Source organism: Danio rerio, chromosome 7 (assembly GCF_052040795.2).
Source record: "Danio rerio strain M-AB ecotype USA chromosome 7, GRCz13ab, whole genome shotgun sequence".
NCBI lineage: Eukaryota > Metazoa > Chordata > Actinopteri > Cypriniformes > Danionidae > Danio > Danio rerio.
The window spans coordinates 25,476,104-25,497,491 of NC_141027.1; the positions used below are offsets into that span (position 1 = coordinate 25,476,104).

At 36.8% G+C, this 21,388-nt stretch overlaps 1 protein-coding gene across 16 annotated transcripts in view; it reads right to left on the reverse strand.

Annotated features, from left to right (window-relative positions):
- LOC147835989 (uncharacterized) overlaps window positions 1-21,388 on the reverse strand; it is a 198,225-nt gene that overhangs the window by 109,182 nt on the left and 67,655 nt on the right. The window contains exons 4-5 of one of the 16 annotated variants that reach the window (XR_015495663.1): window positions 14,766-15,655; window positions 9,108-9,404 (exon numbers count right to left, since the gene is read on the reverse strand). The exons of 14 other annotated variants lie outside the window; for them this stretch is intronic. The gene's annotated coding sequence lies outside the window, so the exon portion shown is untranslated. Of the gene's footprint in view, window positions 1-9,107; window positions 9,405-14,765; window positions 15,656-21,388 lie in introns of those variants that run through there. One more of the 16 variants, XR_015495676.1, reaches the window with a different exon arrangement.

Genomic DNA, 21,388 nt, shown 5'->3' on the forward strand with positions numbered 1-21,388 from the left:
CAGCCTGCCCTTCTCACTGCCTGTAACTCAACCACTTATTTTCGTTTGCTCCGAAAAAGCTGATGACCTTGGAGAACTCTGTAAAGGCTGCCAGTAAAACACTGAAGGATTACCGGTATGTAACTTTGCATTCATGTGGTTTGTTTGAATAACCTCGCACCACGGAGCAGAGCACAATATATTACATTTTACGAGCTTCAGAAATGCACCATCTCTGGCCCTACGGTCAATTATCCACAAATAGAATTGCAGGCTGTCTTTCTTTCTCGGCCTGTCTCCCCATTTCTCTTATTCGCTGCTCCATTTTAAGCTAAAACTGCATTCCTGGATTCATTTAATCTGGTATTCCGGCAAACGCTTGGACCGGACACCTTACAATTCTCCATAAATCATTTTGACAAATAGATGTACATTTCGCTTAGAAAAATGACACCTTCTCTCACGGTTCTCCTTCCAGCTGCTCTACATGATATGTGATATTAGCTTCTAAAGTTGTGAACCTGTACTTTGTCCTTTTCAATTCATATAAATGGTGTTGTCTAGAGCAGGTGAACTTTGGTGAACCCCAAAAGAATTCAAGTTCACTGCATGGAGACGATGTGGCCATCTGGCAGGTTGCATATAATCATATACATTTCACCTTAAAAAGACCTCTCCACATTTCGTGCACTGAACCTTCACTACACTCTTGCTCTCACTACAGTGCTGATGAGTAGACGAACATCAGAATTAATGTGCTGATGGACACTGGATGTACACCAAGTGTCTGTGTGAAAAATAATAGTCCACATGAGTATCAATGGTGCAGCTTGTTCTCAAAAGAAATAATCAAGAAAAACCAAAACCATGCAGTTGGTTTTGTCATTTCCTACGATTTTAATTGTTGCTGTGGAAGCTTTGGGGATAAAATTCTGCACATTATGTTCAAATTGTGGGTTCAATACTGTCCAATAAAAGAGCAAGGTAAAAACGGTAAACTTTACAATTTGCAACTTTGCAGAACCAACGGCATTTGGAGTTTGTAACATTTATTGGTTAACTGGATTAGAAAACAGGCTAGAAAACAAGGAGAATTATTTTCCCACCATCAGTTTAAAACTAGATTAAAGACACATCTATATGCATTCACAGACACAAAATCCAAATGCTTTTAAAATCCAAATCCTTTTAGGATTGTTAGTCTGCATTATTTAGGGAAACCGGAGCCGGGACCACTTCCCAAAAAACATTATAACTTGAACAGCATCTGCACTTATGTTATTTATTTATTTTTATTATTATTTTCTTTCATAATCCTGGACCAGGCCGTATCTTGAACAGCTGCGGTGGTGGTCATGGAGGAGTGGAGAGCATGACACTGATTCCTGTAAGACCCCAGTGACAGACGAGTCCTCGCATTGATCCTGAAGGGCCAGCCTGTAACACCAGCTGGTGACCTACTCACACCTGCAGCTTCTACCCAATGGATGTCGAGCGTTCTCCAGCCTCAGGTGCCTAGACTGCAGCTCTGCACAAGACGTTTGGCTACATGAGAAATAGTCGTGCTCAACTGAGCCTGGTTTCTCTCTATTTTTTTTCCCTTCACTTTCGCCAATTGGTGAAGTTTGTTCCTCACCGCTGTCACCACTGGCTTGCACGATTCGGGACTTGAATCATGTGGAGCTGTGCATCGATGGATTTGCTCTTCAGTGTTTGGACTTTTAGCAGTGAAAATTAAACCACACTGAACTGAACTAAACTGAACTTCAACTCTGAAAACTAATCTAACACTGCTTGAATTTACTATAATCTTCATTGTGAAGCTGCTTTGACACAATTTACATTGTAAAAATGCTATACAAATAAGGTATTTATAACTACAATTTCACATCTAAGAAAAGTTCCTTGTGGAATTTTTCCCCCTCCAAAATTATATACAATATAAGTATTCAAATTTGGATCAGTAAGTACACCTACACTTAAAAAGACACAAAGGTCCTCATACAGACCTAAATATAACTTAACATATAAGCTATCCTTTTCCCTGTGAGCAAGAATAACATAGACTAGAACTTTCCATTCAATGGACAAAGTGCAAGCATTTGGCCATGATGACTTAGGGAAGTGACTTTCTCCAAACATCATGTCTGCTATTCAACAGCTTAATCACTGATACTGGAAACATACATAGTTTAATTATAAAGACACAGTGCTGTGCTATGAAGGCAAAAAAGCATCAGATGTTCATTTACTGTTGTTGCTAAAGACTGTCAACTCACAATGTGATTAGGATGAAGATCTTACTCAGTTAAACAAAATTAAATCTATTATGGTTGTGAAATGTGAAAATGAATACAACGTTCTTATGAATCCACTGATTCAATTGTGCATAACTCACACCAGACTAACGTCAAAAAGTAAGTCTTTGTAGTCAGATTATGACAAACTAATTAATAGAATGTTTTTGTAACAATATATTAAAAATATTCTATTTGCATAAATTAATAAACAGTTTTGAAATATCAATAGAGAATGTTTAATGGCAAAAGTGAACTTTTCTGATTTGCTGGAATCGTGTTACCATTAATAGTATATAAAATAGTATTACATTTATTATAATTACATTTATATATACACATGTATACACACACACTCACACACACACACACACACACACACACACACACACACACATACATAGAAATACAAAAAAATACAAAAAAAATTTAATTAATATACTGCACTGTTGGCAGTCATGTTGCAAAACTATTAACTAATTTATTGTAGCCACCTATTCAATGACAGATGATTAAATAAAGCATATACTGGCCTCCGAATAAATCACTTTCTTTCTTTGCAGCTCTTCTCCATCATGTTTGTAATAGAATACAAATTGTCCTCATAAGTTAATCTATCGTGGCCCATTTAGGGAACCTACTGAGAAGCAAAGCCACACTCTAAATCAAACATGCAAGATGTGATTTACAGGAGTCTCAGCGCATCACATCACACAAACACCTTCTCTTTAAAGAAAACATATGCTGGTCATATTAGACCACACTCGGTTCCTCTTCACTAGCAGTTCCAGCAAAAGGCATGCAGAGAAAAACAAATGGGGATCAGTGAATAATGATAAATTTGATTTAAAAAAATCTTTAAAATCACTATAAAAAATTAATATCATAATAAAGTTGATGCTAGTGTGTGTGTGTGTGTGTGTGTGTGTGTGTGTGTGTGTGTGTGTTTATGTGTGTGTGTACCTTTGGTAGGGGAGATTGCTTACTAAATGGATTTTTTTAAGGAATAATCTTTACTGAATCCTTGTGTAAAAATGGTGTAATTTGGAGCAACCTGAAATAAATCCTGTCTAAATCAGCCAATCTGGAGCCTTCAGGGGCCTCAGCAGTTCAAAAAGCCGCTCAGCAGTTTATGCTCTGAGTGTTCTGTCAATGAGCGAATTTACAAGCACCTGGGTGAGATGAAAAAAATTAAAAACAAGTAAATAAAACCGAACAGAATAGTAAAAGACCAAGGAACATATTGCACACGTTTAGAGGGTATATTAAACTCCATTATTTACTGAGAAACACGCGTTCCAGACACGCAATGTTTATAAACTGATGCTATTAAACATGACTTTGGGAAAGTATAGCACATTTTTATTCAAACATTTGCCCCATGTGATTCTTCCTGGCCAATTACTACAAATTTTCACTTTGTTTTATTGAGTGAATCTTTTTTTATCAAACTCTGAAACAGGTAGGATTTTAGTCCTTCCCAATATTATTATATATGTTATTTCTTCCCATTATACTCGGGCTGATATTCCTTTTTGCTACAGCATTAAAGGGACAGGTATTTTGATCAATGTGTTTGACCAAAAAATTTCTGGCTCCCAATGGTGCGTCAATACAAATGAATGAATGAATGAATGAATGAATCAATGAATCAATGAATCAATCAATCAATCAATCAATCAATCAATCAATCAGGGCAGTGTGATTTGAAGATTGTGTGATTTAAACAGGCAATAATCAATCACTCAACAGAAGAGAAAAAAAAAAATAAACTCACAGTTTTGGGTCACACTTAAGTTTGAGCATGCAAAATTCTGTCATACTGCGCTGCAAAAAGGGACGAAATTAAAAAAGACTATTGGACATTAAAAAAAAGCAAGCGACAGTTTCATATTTTACATTTCTGTCTAGAGAGGTCATGTTTTGGTCTTAGATTGGTCTCATGCAGTTACGTGATGCGATTTTGCAGGTCTGAGTTCACCAAGCTTGAACTCCGCAATGCAGCGAACTGCAAAATTTGTCGAGCTTGTGTTTCCAGTCTGTCGCATTCTAGAATGGAATTCTAATATGGAATGGAAGTCTATATGGCGAAGAGTGCAGTGTGACTATGGCTTCAGTCCATTAGTGTATCTAGCTTCTTTTAAAAAGTTATCATAATTGTTATATTTCACAATATCACTGGTCAAATTAATAATACATAAATAAATTAATCTTGATGAGCATTTTACAACTTACAAATGAGAATTAAAAAATCACTTCAAACAGAAATCAAAGATTAACCGTTTTTTTGTGCCTGTCATACACATACATAAACACAGACGTGGAGGAAAAGTGGAGTATGTCTCCTACAGGTTTTTTTTTTTTGTCAGGTCCACTCACCTGTGTGAAGATTACACAACGTTTTGCCAGAAATGTTAAGTGTTTATAAGAAAGTGTCTACTGCATATGTATAGGGGAAAAAAGGGTCCTATCCTACAGATAGCTTAAATGTAAATTACTTTGAAAAATATACTAATACACAATTGTTTTATGAAATAAATAAAGCCTAGAGCATAAAAGGCTTCTTTCAAAAGCATTATAAACTTTATTCAAAGCTCCAAACTTCTGAACAGAAGTGTACATATATTTATATATTTGCACAAAACTATTTCTTATTTCTCGCCATGTCTCAGACGGTTGAGCCATATGGAATCTGAATCGCTGGTTGGGGAGAAGAAGCAGGTATTGATTTTGGCATAGTACCGCTCATGACTGATACCTGGACCTGAGGAGCTGACAAATGCAAACATGCCAGTCCAGCAGGAGCCGGTTCAGAGCATACGCTACCAAATTGTCCACCGTTTGATTACTACTTTCTTTTAAGGGATTCGGACATTTTGTTCTCCTCTTGCTCTTTGGGGACACAACAGATGCTAAACCTAAAAAGCAAAGTTGATCTTACCATTTCTGGAATTTTTATTATTTTTTGAATGAACTTTTCGAATGAAGTTTATTCAGTACAGAAACATCAGATACCGATTTCAATCAAAAATACAGTACTACTTCTAACAGCAAGTAGTACTACTTCAAATTGTAATTGTAAACAAAGACTATAGGATGCACAAGATATACCACTCATATAATTTTGAATAGGGAAAAGTGTAATGGTCAATATGGTGAATTAAGCCCCGCTTACTCGTACAGGAGCCAATCGTCGATCACTAGACCGATTGCTTCAGAGCAAAAGCTTGGTCCAGACGTGGGCTTTTACAACAGCTTGGTGGTCAACAAACACACTGGAATCTTATTGAAAACTTGCTTTACAGACATAAGAAATATATCCACATAAAGTTTGAAATCTGTACTTTTAAATGAACCAAGTGCACTTGATAACAAAAGTTTTTTAATTTTGTAATCTGCAACAAACAAATGCAATGTGCAGCCTGTCCTGTCAAATGCACGTCACATGACAGCACCTACTCAAATTCCCACAAACTTGTAAACAAAGAGTTGCTGTCATTTCTAAAGAACTGACCAGTTACCAGTTACTTCTGAAGACCAGTGCAGTCTGATGAAGCATTAATTATCCAGAGGATGATAATTTGTAGAACAGCCATAAATGAGGTTGGTGTTGTGATGCACATGTGCATTAGCTTGGGCAATGTGAAAACATGCTGATTTAGTTTGATTCGGATGTTTAGAAATGAAACTTATGAGACAGTTATTGTTTAATTTTATTGGTGGTTCTAAATATGTAATGCAATCATAAGTTTACAAACAGCCTAACCAGGAAAACGTTTACCATCCATTTAAATTATGATCACAAAACTTTCTGAAATGCTTAAAGGTACCATGAAGTGCTTTGAAACGTACATTTTTATTCGATGTTTGAAGTAATCTAAAATAAAACACAAAGAGAGGGTGGGACATAGCGCTCCTTTTCCTTTAAAAAAAAAAAACAGACAATAGCATTTGGTTAATCACAGCTCTGCTAATTGAGTTGAGATCAAACACATCAAAGGAAAAGGAATGAGGAAAAAACGTATTGTGGTCAAGTTATGAAACCTTATGGTTTAGACCAGGCTACTTGACTTAAACTGTTATGCAAATCGTTAGCATTCCACATTTTCTCCATAAATATGAAATATTACCAAAAAAAACTAAGAAATGTTTCTGCTTTGAAGTTGTTTCACCATCAATAAGTTTTTGGTGATGTTGAATCAATTTATCGGACTTTTCTTTTGCTTTTCCAAGCTTTAAACCAAATGATCATAAGGCTTTTTTTTCCCTGTCTCTTTTAGTTTGTCAAAGCCAGTGTGTAATTTATGAACTTTTCTCATATTGGCAGCACATTGGTTGATGGTCATTTAAAAGTAAGGTTGAAATACATTACTGTTTAAACCTCTTGTAATCCTCTCCAATTCTTTGAAATAGCAGAGAGCCACTCTGGAGTCTGGATCTGAAAGACTCATTTTGTTCCTTTAAGAAGCCGAGGTATGAGTCTCTGTGCAAGCTTTCTTGCTTTATTACTTTATCTCCTAGACTTATTCCCTCATAAAACAGTTTCATATCAGATCACACACTGAGATGGTGTCTGTTATCTGACCTTTGTACTGAACAATACACGGCATGCCAAAAGAAACTAGACAAAATATTCCTGCATGCAGTTCAACATCAAAAGAGGTCACAAACTTTTTGTCCACAGACTTCTGATTTGATCTTCTTTAATGTCAGGTTGTGACCTATGTCACCCGGTTCAGTATGTACCTACAGTACCGACAGTAAAAGATATCTTTTAGGTTAGGTAAAAACAAGTGAATAAGCTACAGTATGCTAAGCGGAGCATAGTGAAAACTGAAGTAGAAGCCAGACCAAATGCACGATCATAAAGAAGAGTGTAGAGATTACGCAGGACAAACTCAGAATTCACATGCATATCTAGACTAATTAGTGTTGCCAGATCTGCTGTAAAAAATGAAAATAACCTCATAATAAACTACGTAAGAAATAAAAAAGATGTTACTTATCAAAATATTGCAACACGCACCTGGCTATTGCCAGCAGCTAGTTTTCTGCAACTCTCATATGGTTGCCCACTAAAGCAAAGAAGGGCTGCAACCAGTCAGTACCTGGATGGGAGACCACATGGGAAAGTTAGGTTGCTGCCACAAGTTGCGTTAGTGAGACCAGCAGGGGGTGCTTAACCTGTGCTCTGCGTGGGTCCTAAAGTCCCAGTATATTTATGGGGACTCTATACTGCTCAGTGAGGGCCGGACGAATTTCGGATGATTCATTAAACCGAGGTCCTGATTCTCTGTGGTCATGACCAATCCAAGGATATCCTTAATTTTTTTTTTTTGAAAGTAGAGGTTTAACCCCTGCATCCTGGCCAAATTTTCCCACTGCTCTTTGCCCATCGTGGCGTCTTAACCATCCCCATGGTCACACATGGTCACATGGTCTCCTCTCCACCGATCAGCTGGTGTGCGGTCTGGTGCAATATGGCTGCCGTTGTGTCATCCAGGTGGATGTTAGACACTAGTTGTTAATGAGGAGTAAAGTGCTTTGAGTGTCCAGAAAATCTCTATATAAAGGTAAGGAATTATTATTAATTATTGTTATTATTTTTACTTAAATGTTATTAACCTTAAATGAAATGCACACTGTATAAGTAAATATGGAAACACAATAAGAGTGTGCTCTTGATGTGGTGTACTGTAAGTAAAAATCACAAACCATAATGATTCTTCTAGAGGCTGTACTATTACAGTACATTTCCCAAACACACAAAATGCCTACTCCTATGGCTACAATGATTTCATTAATCTTAATTTTGGGAATGTTGATGTCAGTGTTTTTCTGTTGCAGCACCCAGCCTTATTTAGCCACAATTCATGACCCTAACATACCCACAGTAAACAGGTTGTAGATTCACCACCCTTTGAGCTACAAACGCAGTTTGGTATTTTTTACCTATTTATACTACAATATAAATTATTTATACAAATTTAAACTAATTTATACCAAAAAATAAAAATAAAAATAAATAAATAAAGCCACAAGCCTAATAGGTATTTGTAATTTTTTGTCAATATTTGAAATATTCCACCCTGGAGCCTTCAAATCCCCATATCACTGCTTGTCTATACTGCAAAAAAAAATCTCTATTTTAAAACATGTTCAGTGATATGTAGGTGGGCTCATTTTGCTTGAATTAATCTTAGTCTTTTTAGTCTGACCTAGCTGGAGCTCGAACCAGCAACCTTCTTGCTAAAGGGCGATCATGCTAGCCACTGCGCCACCATGACACCCCTGCATACATTCATTAGAATTAAACTGTGAAAGAAGGTTTCACTTTCACATACTAAAAAATTAATTGACCACCAACTGACCAGAGTCCCACTGAATGTTTTAGATGTGCTGCAGCAGATTTTACAGACTGGTTCAACTCACAGGCTGATACTGTAGTGGGTGTGCTCCTATTATCAGTGTAATATCTTGCCAATAATGAATACATAGCATCATAGCAACGCAAAAGGTTGTTGAAAAAAAATGCCACACTGAAAAAGCATCATCAAAAAAAAGATGACAACTATCTGACTCTGTGGAGTCACTCTGTAAAATATACTCCACCAACTCACAAACACTTTCAATTCAGGTCAACTTGTGCACATAGACAGTACATTAGGCCACGGTTGCTGATCTTGTATTCCTTTGGCATTGGCATTGTGATCCTGAAAAATGGCATTGAGAAACATTTACTGACATGTTTCTTTTAGGAAATACACAAGCTACACACAGCATCAGGAATGGTTATAAAAGTATTGCCAATGAGAAGCATCACAAAGGTTTAATTAAATTCATGTTTATTTCTATAGTGCTTTTACAATGTAGATTGTGTTAAAGCAGCTTCACAAAAAAAGTTCTAGTGAATTAAAACTGTGTCAGTCCAGTTTTCAGAGTTGAAGTTCAGTTTAGTTCAGTTGAGTGTGGTGAAATTTTCACTGCTGAAAGTCCAAACACTGAAGAGCAAATCCATGGATGTGCAGCTCCACAAGTTCAAAACCAAGCAAGCCAGTGGGGAGAGTAGCAAGATCAAAACTGCACCAATTGACGAAAGTAAAGGAAAAAACCTTGAGAGAAACCAGGCTCACAGGGCTGGTTTTGGAAAAAATTCCTGAGCCTGAACTTTTTTTCCTTGCCCCTGAGGTGAGTAGGGGTGGGGGTATTATGTATGCAACGCACTTTTAACACATAACTTGTGGGCCCCTGGGCCCAAATATATTAACAGCCTATGTGTAACCCTGATCATCATTATTGTCAAGTGGCTCTTTTTAGACACATGCCAGTAATGTCAGTGACACATGCCAGTAATGTCAGTGACACATGCCAGTGTCAGTGATCTTGTGACATGTGCCAGTAGGTGTCAGTATAAGCACGTTATAAGCACATTAATCTTATTAGTCTCTTTGCTTTAATATTTAAAAATCATTAGGCAAATGACACCTGTTATCTTACATGCATATATGTTATGAGTTTTCAACATGCATTTTATTATAACTTTTTAAAAGATATTATTTAAAATACCTTAAAATGAAAATAAGTTAAATAAAAAAATAAATGAATGAATTAAAAACATAGAGAAGTCCATATTGTAGGGAACAAAGGAACTGCCAGGATGCAATAATATACAGTACAACAGATAAGTGTAACCCCTCCCATACATAAGCATGCCACAATAAATTTGACTGACATGTACTGTCAAATGACTATATTACGTACAGAAGTATGACGACGAATACATAAAATAAATGCGTTTAAATTAAAACATCGTGGAGTAGCTCAGCAAATAAACTAACTTGCGACGCGATAAATTAGGTTAAAAGTCGCGTAATGATTAAATATGGTTTTGCTCGTGTTTATTGATGTCATAAGCTTCGCCAGGTGTCGATGTCACTGCAGTGGCATGCAGCGCGACACTCTGAGTGACACAGGTCACTACACATGCCACTAGCGAGTGACACATGACAGTGGAAAACCGGACGTGCCACCGGAAGTGTCACTACACTCAGTGGCATGTGCCAGTGTCATCTGTACGTCAGATGGCGTGTCACTCCATGTTAAAACTGCTACTGTGAATCCGCGTTCAAGCGCACACAATAAGCTAAAACTCGCCCCAAGCACCGGCAAAAACAAATAACAATGAATGTGTCGAGGAAAGAGTAAGGACATATCTTAATTATTTATTAATAAACTTATTCTGAGTCAGTGTCGCAAAGATCCTGACTGGCAATCTCCTCTTGGACTCGCCTTTAGAGAGAAATTCATCTTTACGGATTACATGAAGGAGTTTTTTTGTTTTTGATTTGTTTTATTACGTTAATTAATAATTTAAAGCTTTCTATAAATATATTTATTACAGGGCTCGAAATTAATTTTTTTACTTGGTAGCACCGGTGCTCCCAACTTCAAATATTTAGGAGCACCAAAAAAAAATTTAGAAGCACCCACCAAAATGAATGAGCACCGCTGCAAATAGTTTTTTAAGGTATTTATTGTATTTTAAAACAACATCAATAGGACTAACAAAAACCAGAAACAACTATCTAACTAATGCTGTGATGACTTGATATTTGTGTGCAATAATTCCAAAATGAATGTCTAATAATTATAGAATATTAATGATAATGAAAATGACAATAATAGTAACAATGAACTGCCTTGAACGTGCATGAATATCTGCTATAAAAAGTCTGTTACTTTATGAAAAATAAATGTATAGTTTGCATCAAACAAAAATGAAGCATTGCAGTAAGAAATATTTATTTTGTGCTGTTTTATATGAATGTCAATTTAATAAATAATTCAATTTAATGCTGAAAGCTGCAAAGCAGTCATCAGTAAATAAAAAAAAAATAATATACACCTCAAAAAAAGAATAGACGGAAAAAAAAGTAAGTAAAGTCTCACTTCTATCACTCTTTAAAAGTTTTGGTTTCAGTTTGTGTCAATTTAAAGATTCAGTCTGAGCTGATCTTAATTTTTCTGTTAGTGGAAAGCAGGCGATTCAGCCGACCCAATTTATGAGCAGGTTGAGCAGGATTCTTGCTGTGACCACCGGCGCAAAACCGCTGTTTGTTATGATGAGCCGCAGTTTCAGTGTAAACTTAGTAAAGGCGAGCTTCTTTGGCGATGATATGTACAGTATTAGATTTGACTTTTAGCGGACATTTGCGCTGAACACGCAGTGAATGCAACGCATCAAGATTCGGGCACTTTCTCCGAAAAGCACGTACTCGATTGATCTCAGCTGGCAGATATCCATCACGTGTCACGATCGCTCTCATCTGCGCCCTCAACTTTAGGTGGGGTTTGCAAACCTGCATGCTTTAAGTTTTCATTCTTCAGCCGTTTGTATTTCCCGTGATCATTAAAGCTCCTTCCCATTCATCTGACAGCGGAATACCTTGAGTGATTGACAGCTAATATGAACCAATATAGCGACAGGGAAGAGCGATTCAGCACGTTTTTACAAAAAATCAAAACAGGTTACAACCATTATCTGCAGTCGCACTAATGCGCCAAAATATATTATTAGGTCGCATAGATATATTTTCGGGCGCATATGCGACCAAAATGGTCGCAATTTCGATCCCTGTATTATGTCTGTGAGGCATATACATTTTGCTTCATTTTGTTAAGCGCTCCTGTTCAAAAACCAGACGACAGAAAGGGCATAATTTTGGTTTTCTTTATTTTATAAAAACGCTGTAACGTTTTTTGATGTATTACTCGTACTTTGTGAGTAAAAATGACGGATAACTTTAAATTGCTCCCACTGAAAAAATGCAAGTGATTGCTCTGGCGCCTCGATGTCCTGCAAGCTTTTTATAAGCAAACTATGCGCCTAATAGCACACATTCTTTAACGTTTAAGCTACCATTGTTTTATACTTGAACTGTTTTATATCTTTTATTTTAGGCAAGTCGTGATGATCTGAGAAGGCAAACTGATCAAACAGACAATGATGGTCTTCCGCTGGGCGCTGTTCGTTAAAAAAAACTTATTTTTAACGAATAAAAAATGCTCCAAACGTTTTTCTAAATAAGCTGAATAAAAAAACGAAACTAAATATAAACACTTTGCAATTAGGCTACATACAAAACTGAACTATTTCATAGCTGAAACACTAAGTTGTCTAAGGAGAAGGGGGAAATATATTTTTGTCCCGTCTATTGCTTTACCGTTATTTCGAGAATAAACCCAGCCAGGCCCGGCGCCAGGAAGTCAAAACTGAGGGGGCACTTTAAATCCATAGGGGGGCACTAGACCTGGTGACTGATTTTGGTCTCTTGTTTCTTTCATTTAGGCTATTTATTCACATTTATTATTACTTTGCATTACTGCCTAAGTTACTGACCTAAGGCAGTAATATAGGCTACGTTTTAATAGTAATAATAATATGCAGTTTCGCTATTACGAATTTTATTAACGATGGTAATGCATACCGCTTATTAATGCAGACGGTGCCAAACGAGTGCTTTAAATCATATGTTATTCTCCTTATATCCGTTTTATTTTAAATAACAGGCCTATGAATGTTTAAAGTTTTAGGTAAAGACGTCAAATTATGCCCACGCATGCAAGCTGACCCACGATCAGACTATTCATTTAACCGATAAATAAATATAGTGAAATCAGCTTAACCGAGTCATCCCGCTTCACGTAGCCTATATTATCCAACCAACATCAGTGTTAGGGAAAAGCTAAATGTTACAATCTAATGTCATTTAAAACAATTACTTAGTTTCATTTTAATGCATTAGTGTAGCCAAAAAAATGCCAAAAAAGATACCAAAATTCACATGTTATTACCGTTAAAATTGGTTAAATTTTGGCACGGATAACACGCAACTCAACATGCTATAGCCTACAACTTTTTTTTCATCATTTTAAATTTAAAAACAAAGATTTATCTTAGGCTATCATAAGTGTGTTTTTTTCGTGATATTGTAAACCATCATAAACCATTAGGTTACTAAGCCTACCCGTCATTTTATTTATTAATTATTTTATTTATTAAGCCTTTTTTAATAGCTTGTTTTCAGGTTATTTTCATTTTAGGGCTACAAGTCAAAACAAACTCAATATGTTGTATTTTAGCTCTTAAGATAGATCTACAATATATTTATGTTGTTTAATTTTGCATGAGCAAAAAGCAGTATAGCCTAAATGACATTTTTAAAAGATTATCATTCTGCCTACCTGCAGCACGTGAGGTTTCTCGGTTGATCCGCGATAAATCCACTTAAGCACTATATTCCATTTATAACACTGCAAACTTGACTTAATAAACGCAAAAGGCATTTATTATGTGTTATAGCCTACCTTGACAGCTGCTGCATAATGGGATGTTTCTCTACACAACTGTAAAAGTGCGCTTTTTAGCAAAATGAAAGCAAACATTCAGAGAGTTCTGCGTTGTCAATTTTAGTTTAATTGTAATAATATTAATAATAATATTAATAAATAAATAAAAATATTATTTATAGTGTAGCCTACTGTGGGACTGTGCAGTACTAGGCTATTTGTTTTTATTAAAACATTTTTATTAGGCTACATCTTCCCGAACTAATAAATGACTGGCAGTTGCGTCTCTGCTAAAATTAATTTAACAGCAAGTTTCTTATGTGTTTTTTCCTTTTAGAGCTCAAGAGAGTTGTGTTTAAATAATTAGTTAACCAAAGCATGTAATGAATTAAGCTGTTCCTATCATGTCACCCACTTTTCTCCCTTGTGAGTTGAGTGCGCCTCCATCGCCGTGTGCGCGTTTTAAAGGCTATTTACGGGCGCACCTGACGCGGGGACCGGATCTCTGGACTATAGGACTATCTTTAATCTCACCATTTTCATAATTCAATTGATATGTCATATATTTTAAAATATTTAAATGTGTGTTCTTAAGGTTGGAACGACGGGGGTGTTAATAATTAATGACTTTTCAGTTTGAGTGAACAATCCTTTATAAAAACTGGGGGGGCACAAAATCTTTCTGAGGGGGCAATGCCCCCCTTTGCCCCCCCGTAGCGCCGGGCCTGAACCCAGCGTAAATATGCAGATGTCATTCCCAAAACATATCAGCGTATATGTGCCGAAAACGAAAGTTTCATACAAATTCTGAATGGATTATAGCCTGAAAAGTGCAAAGCACGCTCCTCTTATTATCACTAAAAAGCGTCACTAATCTTAGTTCATAGAGATCTCATAAAGATCCGTTATAATTTATAAAGCTCTCTAAATTACACAATTAATCTTTTATTTACATGGCGTCTACACTCAAAAGATGATTCACGAGCACACAAAATGGCACTTAATAAAAACAATCCGGCGCTTTCAGCAGTGAGTGAATTCTGTGAATAGAGAAATGACAGATCAATATCCGTGAACCTGATTTTTTCCCCCGCAGCCACAGTACGCCGGAAATCCGGCGTGGTGCCGGAACGCTATCACCCCTGGGCTCAGTTGGGTACGATCATTTGTCCTCTGGAAAAAGTTCTTGTGCAGAGCTATAGTCTAGGGGCCGGAGGCTGGAGAACACTGGATGTCCATCGTGGAGAGGTCATCCAATCATGGACTCTCAAGTTTTTGCTCAAATCAAATGTGCAAATAAATGCCAAAGTATTAAAGTGGAGTCACTTAGTAAAACTAGCATTTTTATATTTGAGTGAAGGTTCTTGCATGTTAAAGAGTCTCTCGTTCTCTCTTTTTTTCTGTATGGAGGAGTGTGGTATGTGTCACCCTCCGGCTGAACTCTTCGTCAGCAGCACAGTAAGTCAGGTGTCGGGTTTAGCCCCGGGTCAGCAGCGCCTGGGAGCAATCTGCCTCTCCACAGGGGCTCTCTCTCTTGAGACAACACCGCTCTTATGTATTCAGAGATGGTGTGCGAGAGAGGGAAAAGGGGAAAGCAGGAGAACGAGAGCTCATATATGAAAGAGAAAAATCATGTGTGTGTTTTCGCCCCCCTTCTCCTTCTTTACAGACAGCTCCCAACCCCTGGTAACCCAGGCATGACTCAACTGCCATCTGGTCTCCAGATGCAGGCCTATGGACTTGTTTCTTTCTGGTTCCTTCTTTTGCTCTCCTACACGAGTTTCAGTTTCTGTGTGCACGAGTTAATATGCCTGAGTGTTAATGTCTGCTTACATGTGTTGCTGTTCCCTCTTCGACGAACTGCGACCTCTGACATGATGACCCCTGTTCCACTCTTCCCCGCTGATAAAGAAAACAGCAGGGTTGCAACCGGCACATCCCTGACCCTTTCTGTTTGTCCAGCCTCCTCTGAGAAGGTCAAGGGTTGCTAGAGTTCAAGTTCATTAAGTGATTTCGTTCCCCACTTTACTCTGCGAAGCAAAACACAAATGATCTCACACAATCGTAGTCACTGTTTTGACCTCGTCACGGTCATGTTTGAAACAACAAACTGTAGAAATGATTTAACTGGCTAAAACGGAGAGCAGCTCTCTTTCGGAATGATGCTTGGGTGATGTGGGTTTATCGATAATAGAATCTGACAAAGTCTCAGTTATCTCTGCATGTTGCCTTCCGAAGCTGCCGAGGTTCAGCGGATGTACAATTACCCCCAGCTAACTCATAATTGGCTCATTTTCCAGCTAGTATGGCTAGAATTGTGCCACTTCATTTATGATTTGTCACTGAGCAGAAGAACGAGATCAAAATCATTCTTATCTGTTCACCTGTACTGAACAGGGATGTTATAAAAGACTGTTTCACTCAAAATAAATCAGGTAATTGTGAAGTGAAAGTCTATATACAGTTATAATGTGAGACACAAAGTAACAATTATAAGAAATAAAACAGGGACAACAAAGTTGCAATTTTGAAAGATGTGATTTTGTTAAACAACTGCAACAACATATTTGCAAGATTTAAATTTGCAATCAAAAGAAATAAGTCTGCAATTAGGAAAGCTGTTATTTTGTTCACACATCAAATAGTTTACAAATGTTTTATCAAATTATAAAATTACCAAAGCTCACCCACTCTATTCTCGGCTTTATCAGGGGTTATTTTATCATCTAATAATGAAATTGCAATTTGCAATTTAAAATATGATGTGGTGGTTTTAATAGCACCAAGGAAAGACTAAGCATAATCACAAAGTACACTACATTATGCTTCTGTTTATTTAAAACCACTTTTTGCAATAAAGTTGTCAGCTATTACGACGAATTACGAAAATAAAATCATTTAAATTCAATTTAATACATTTACTATAGGCGACACATTCGCGCAGTAGGTAGTGCTGTCGCCTCACAGCAAGAAGGTCGCTGGGTCGCTGGTTCGAGCCTCGGCTGGGTCAATTGGCGTTTTTGTGTGGAGTTTGCATGTTCTCCCTGCGTTCGCGTGGGTTTCCTTCGGGTGCTCCGGTTTCCCCCACAGTCCAAAGACATGCGGTACAGGTGAATTGGTATTTGGTATTATGGAATTCCGTAGTGTATGAGTGTGTATGTGTTAATGAGTGTGTGTGAATGTTTCCCAGAGATGAGTTGCGGCTAGAAGGGCATCCACTGCATAAAAATACAGTACAACTGTAAATTATAATACTGAACATACATACATACATATATACATATATACAGACAGACAGACAGACAGACAGACAGACAGACAGACAGACAGACAGACTAGCTACTGTTCAAATAACCTTTTGCATTTATTTATTTATTTAACACAATGAAATGAAAACCTGTATATTCTTATACAACAGAAACACACTCATCATGAACCAGTCAATCACTCTCCATAATATCTGACAGATAATTATCAGCACAAATCCTTTTCTGATTTGCATGAAAATCATACCACATTTTATGCATTTGAGTTCAGAAATAAAGATGTATTTCTTGAGAAAGAGTTCTGTGCTTATCAGTAGCACATGGCCTTCAGCCAAACCCAATTCTATAGAAGTCAAGCTCCAAAAAACATTCATCCAAGTGCAGCAGTGGAGACTGACAATGTGCACCGCAGATGAGCTTGCTTCCTAGCAACAGTGTGTAACAGCAGGAAACTACCGGACTGTCCTTTCTATGACACAGTTTCATGTTTTTAACTCCATCTACAGCACATCACTGAACGGGAACCTTGTGTTCATTAGAAATCCCCTTACCAACAGTGACAGAAAGATCCAATAGGCTTTCCCCTTCAGTGGTTGTCAGATTGACCAAATCTTAGGATGTCTTTCAGATGTTAGGCAAAACAAATAAATGATCTTGCAGTGACGGAAAGACAGGACGAAGACCCTTAATGTGGCTACACTTTTCTGGTAACTCTGGTAAAAAGTTATGACGACAGAAAAAAAAACTTAAAATAGAGTGGAGACATATGTATCGGGATATTATATGAAGAGTAGCTATTTTTAACGAAGTTACTAATAAATGAGGATGTCGCTGTCACATGTAGCTTAGAGAAGCTGTGAGAGAAACCATCAACATTTCAAGATGCATAGTCGTTCAACAGCATGAACAAAGGAGAGGTTCTTTCAACAAACATAACCCTACAAATGCAACACACATGGAGATGCGAGAACCTTTGCCAAGGACATATCTGTGATTCTACTCATCTTTCTTACAGTTCACATGAATGTTAGAACTCTCCACACTACAATCTCTCACTCTTCTTTTTTTTCTCCCGTGTCAGTAAGCAGAATTATCTGAATGACCTAGAATCAAAATCCTTACAAATTTTGCTGGATGTCAGTCAGTGTTCATGTTCATTCCCACAACTCTGATGCAGCTGTGATTAACAAACAGCTTTCATGACAATGTGTTCTGGTGCTGTTAAGAAATCTCAAGATTTGTTGACAGTATGACCACCTCCTGTGACACATAACCAACACAATGACTGAGCACTGACTAATAAACCCCAGAAGCCATAACATGGAATGAAGCTATTCAAAAAAAATAAATAAATAAATAATCTAATCAGCCCAAACCCAACCAATTAAGATAATCACAGGCTTTGGATCCAAAAACATGAAGCCCTCTCAACACCCGCATCACTAACATACTCTGGTCTGAAACTCGGCAAAAAGCACAATGCATCCAACTATTGCTATTATTAAATTTCAGAACTCATCTGCTCAAATTAGATGTACACAATTGTCTTTCATTAAAAAAAGGGTCATATAATTGTCACAGCTTATAATTGTCAACTGTTACATACCAGAATCCTCAGCACATCACACCTGTTGTTCATAAGGTTCAGGTGTGAAGTGCTGAGGATTCTGGGATGTGTAGTTCAGTTCATAAAATGACGCTAATGAAGTCAAAGACAATAATTCTGTGATAATGACAGCAGTTTGGGTAGCTTCTTAGCGATCTTCGGCTCACTGTAGTACAGTACATGTAACTACATCTGAAAGCTCATGAAAATAGCACATTTAAATGGCACCTATGATGAAAATCATCTTTTTTAAGCTGTTTGGACAGAACTGTGTGTAGGTACATTGTTTCCACATTAAAATTGAAGTAATAGAAAATTTCCTGACGTTAAAATAGGATTCAAATCCCTCCCATTTTAAGCCCCACCACAACATGACGTAGGTGTGTGGTTTCCCCACCCACCAAATTGACTGACAGCCATTTATTAGCATGTCTTCGTAATACCATGTATAATCATATCAACAAGACAGGACTTGCACAAAGCAACTTGGATTAAAAGATCTGTTCAGCTCTCTGTGATCATCTGCACCTCAAGAATGAGTTTTATAAGTTTAAAACGTTTTTAAAACAGTGCATCTTTTTAAAAAGTAAAGATGGTAAAATCGCTACGTTATTCATCACCACAGCAGCATGCTAGTACAATTATAAGCGAAGATGCTTCAATCCCAGTTTGTGGACATTAAATCAGGTTTATTTTGTACATTAACATAATGGATATCTATACAGCAGTGTATATTAAAGTGTATTTTGCCATGTAAAAACAGTGCAAAGTTAAATGTGCGTGCAACATTACATTGTTTGTGACTCATCATTGCAGAAAGGCATGAACTAACTCCACAATACATGCATCAAATAATCATTGGGAACTTTCTTACTGTAATGTTTCTTACAAATGTTATGTGAGATCTACTTTCTTCATGCCTGTCACTGTGCTGTTTATCTGACACAGGAGCAGATTGCTCTGACAGACACGTGGGAATTGTGGGTGGGGAAAACTCGTTTGCTTAAAAAGCATAGGCAACAAAAACACCTGCAGTGTGTTCAGCGCTGAAAATCCCAATATAATATATAATATATAAGGAATAATATATAACATGATAGGTATTTTGAGCTGAAACTTTACAGACACATTCTGGAGACACAAAAGACTCATCTTAAAAAAGAAGAGGTCAAATAAGTGCCCTTTAATACAATTTAAATCATTAATTTAGTACACCTAAAAGGTGTTCCTGAAACAAAAATCCTAGTTCTTTCAGTGCATGGCAATAAGTAGGCATAGTTGTTGGAACTGCAAAAAAAGTCCCTTTGTTACGAAAATTCAAATAATATAACAAATACCTAATTACATTTGACGAGAAAATGTTGACATTTCCAAATGGAACTTAAAAAAACAGAACTGGCCGCCTGCTGCTTTATGTTGTGAAATATTTTACTCAATTTTAAAAGTTAAGCACACAAAGATTTGTTAGGTAACTTCAGATGGGTGAACCAATTTTTTACAGATGACTGATCTGCAAATGGTTTTTAAGCCATAAACTATTTCATTTGAGAGCCCTCCAAAAGTTTGTACCCTGTATATTTCATTTGGGTCTCAGCGATTGTCCCAGCTGGTCAATTCATCATGTTACGCATGATCTAAACACACACAAGCACAAACATACACGCACAGGGACACAGATAGTCCTTCATCTTCATTTGTGATGTGTAAAGTCTGTCCCCTGCCTGGATTAGAATGGGAACGCCAGGTCTATCCCAATAAGCTCTCTGTAAATTCAAGAGAGGTGCACTAGCAGATTTCTGATGCACTAGGCCAGATTTCAGGTCTGGGGAATCCATAACCATCACAGATGATGACAAAAGCCAGCTAGGTCATCCAAAGGCGAAGCCACAGCCTACATTCGGAGCTGTAAAAGCAGCTCACAAAGACTTTCTGAAGAAAACACTCTAAATCTGTTTCCTCTTTATGTACGTGTTAATATTTAGCGCAGTGCTCAGTAATGAACATTGCATTCCTACGCTGTTATGTGACCCTCTGTCCTAACTTGTTTGTCCATTTGGAAGCACAATGCAAAACACAAGAAATACAGAGCAAATGTTAGACTGTTGAAGTTTATGTCAGTCTTTTCAGTTTAATTAAGATCACAGATAGCCCAGCTGTTCACTTGAAATGCATTTAATTTGCAGACACGTGTTATTTATTATAAAGTTGAAAAGATAAGATCTTGGATTGATAACCAGAAACAGATTGAGCTGAGGTTTTGAAAATGAGTAATGCAAAGAAGTACCTTACAGGATGGATATGAATGAAGTCAGTTTACAGGAAAGAGGTGAAGTACAGTGCGAGTGAAACAGATACTGAATGATTCAAGCTATAAAAAAGTTAACATTTTTAAAGTGCAAGTCTTGTAATTTATTAATTTTTCCATCCATGTAACCCTTTAAACGTCGCACTAAATGATAGATTAAATTAATTTCCAATTTACACTTTCTATAAATTCGGCAGACTAAAATTACTACATTTTATTGAATATATGTGTAATTGATAAAGTGAAAGTGAATATATATGTTATTTATTTTATTATTAGTATTATACAAGTTAGTAAAACCTCATATTTTTGTAGAAATCACATCAAATTCTTAAATTTGATATGTTGCATGAAGGTGTCATTTTTGGTTAATTTTACCTCAGTATGAATAAACAATACAATTCTCCAACACAACACAATACAATACAATACAATTTTTGTGTTATTGAACAGGAACAATATTGATATCAAATATTAAAATACCAATACCAACTTTTACAGTGCTTTTAAAGAATATTCACATTGTATGAAGTAGTGTTCATAATAGCGCAAAATGCTTAAAGACTTGATTGTTTAGTTTAATAGT